The sequence below is a fragment of the Palaemon carinicauda genome, chromosome 11 (genome assembly GCF_036898095.1).
Source record: "Palaemon carinicauda isolate YSFRI2023 chromosome 11, ASM3689809v2, whole genome shotgun sequence".
NCBI lineage: Eukaryota > Metazoa > Arthropoda > Malacostraca > Decapoda > Palaemonidae > Palaemon > Palaemon carinicauda.
This window is the reverse complement of record NC_090735.1, coordinates 12,526,811-12,529,310: the sequence shown is the minus strand read 5'-3', so window position 1 is coordinate 12,529,310 and position 2,500 is coordinate 12,526,811. Positions and strand designations below refer to the sequence as shown.

Genomic DNA, 2,500 nt, shown 5'->3' with positions numbered 1-2,500 from the left:
TGGTCTTCGGCTTTACCAATTCCTCAAATCTCCTTGACTTGGCCCCAATTAGAGGCAACTTGTCCGAACTCACAGATTAGTCTCATTTACGACTATTCCCTCTGGTGTGTCTCGGTATGCAACACGAACTCTCTCTCTCTCTCTCTCTCTCTCTCTCTCTCTCTCTCTCTCTCTCTCTCTACGTATGATGCATTGCCCTTAACGAGAAAGAGATGCCTTTAAGAGCCGGAAAACTTCACGAATTTTTCACCCAGAAGGGAAAATATCTTTTGCCAGAGGAAAATATCTTTTGATTCACCCGAATTTTCCTGTATTTTCTCTTGTCTTTCAGGCCTTAGGCTTTAGTTTATTTTCAATAGGATTTTCCTATATTTGTTAATGTTACCTTAACCTAGCCTGATTTCCGGAGGTTTTGTTGATTTTCTCAATATATATATATATATATATATATATATATTATATATATATATTTATATATATATAATATATATATATATCAAATATATATTATATATATAGATATATATGTATATATATGTATATTATATATCATATATATATATATATATATACTGCACATATGCATGTGTGTTTATATATATATACATATATGTATATATATATATATATAGAGAGAGAGAGAGAGAGAGAGAGAGAGAGAGAGGCCTATACATATATAAATAAAACTCATTAAGATTGTGTATATATTGAGCGTATGTCAGCTGTGATGTGGTTACTAAATTAAAGCTCAAAGATTTTTGGCCGAGGATGACTCGCTTTTATCAAAAGAAACTACAAAAGTTCGACGTAATCTCACGTTATCCTGACACCAAATGATTGTTTATTACATCCGTAACATTAGTGATATTAGATAACGGAGCCCAGAAAAGGAAAAACTAAATGTATGTTAAGAAATCACAGAAACACCCTTTTCTTTAAAATTATTAAATACTTTAAATGATTGTAATTAGTAATAATAATACCAATAATATCAGTGAATCTAGAATAAATTAAGAAGTTTAGAAGGAGGAGTTAATTAGGTAGTTGGGTTCATATTCTAGTTTCAATTAATAGAATAACGAAAAATCTTCACTTTCTTTATATCTCAAATAATTTTGGATTGTTTAAATTTAAAAAAAAAAAAATTTGAAAATAAAATATGCCTATAAGTTGTTCGTAACTCATCTGTATTCCATAAGGGGCCCATACACGTTAAAAAAAAGCGTCAAAATTTTGCATCAAAATTTTGATGCAAAATTTGAGTGTGTGTAGGACGTTTTGATGTCAAGAAAAGATTTGAAGCAAAATTTTGACATCAAAACGTCCTACACACACTCAAATTTTGCATCAAAATTTTGATATAAAAATTTTGATGCAAAACTTTGACGCTTTTTTTTTTGAACGTGTATTTACACCTTTAAGGTGTAAATACACGTTCAAAAAAAGCGTCAAAGTTTTGCATCAAAAACTCTTCATATGCATAACTATCCTTAATCTTTATAATATTAACATTCAAGTATGGGTAATTAACAAATGGCAGTAAACCCAAAGTGTTCGAATCCTAACAGCTAATTCAGCCCTCATGTCTGCCATATTTTGATTTTGACAGTAATTCTATATTTTGATTTTGACAGTAATTTCATTGCAAAGAGATTAAGACGAGTATACTGTATAAATGCTTAAATAAATTTAAATTATATAATGACACTTTACTAAAAAGGTAAATATAACCCTCTATATTTGAAAAATTATCTCTGCTCTATGACCAAAAACCTACTAAATTCATAACTAAGAAACTATAACCAACTACAGGGGCACTCAGTAGAGCGCAGACCTCCGCCGTGGCAGTTTGTTTCTCGACCTTGACCTTAACATTTATTAATTGGCGTGGATTTGCATACACTCAAATATGAACCAAGTTTTAAGTTTCTGTGACAACGATGTCCTAACTTATGGCTGATTGCGTGAATTGGACATTCTGCTTGGCCGTGACCTTGACCTTCCAAATTTAATAATTTCCAGCTTTTTACATCATAGTTAATCCCTGCAAGTTACATCACTCTACGACAAACTTCCTGTTCACAAACAAACACACAAACAGGGGGTAAAACATGACCTCCTTCCAACTTGGTTGGCGAAGGTAAAATTCTGTGACCGATGGGATAAGGCCAGTTACCATTTTAAAGGTATAGAATTACCACTTACATATCCCAGAGAGTATGAATTGCTACAGCGTACCAGTTAAGAAACTATATGAATGCTGAAATATTTGTGTTCAGCCACTCATTAAGTGACCATAAGTTGCATGCCTATGACCAATCCTCTATCGAGAACATCTTTATGGTTATTAATTACCAGCAACCAGACATACACGAGACAGAAATCGTTCCCCTCTATCAATAATTTCCTTATGGGGATAAGTCAATTTAAAGCAATGGATATTGCACTAATTGCAGTACTTACCAGCCGGCAGTGTTCTCCCCAATGATGACCATTTCTT

General features: G+C 32.4%; 1 long non-coding RNA gene across 1 annotated transcript in view; it reads right to left on the bottom strand.

The window, feature by feature from the left end:
- Positions 1-2,500, bottom strand: part of LOC137649619 (uncharacterized) — a 639,795-nt gene that overhangs the window by 448,931 nt on the left and 188,364 nt on the right. Inside the window, exon 2 of the long non-coding RNA XR_011045789.1 lies at positions 2,464-2,500. This exon is cut by the window's right edge and continues 123 nt beyond it. This is a non-coding gene — a long non-coding RNA (uncharacterized lncRNA). The remainder of the gene's footprint in view (positions 1-2,463) is intronic.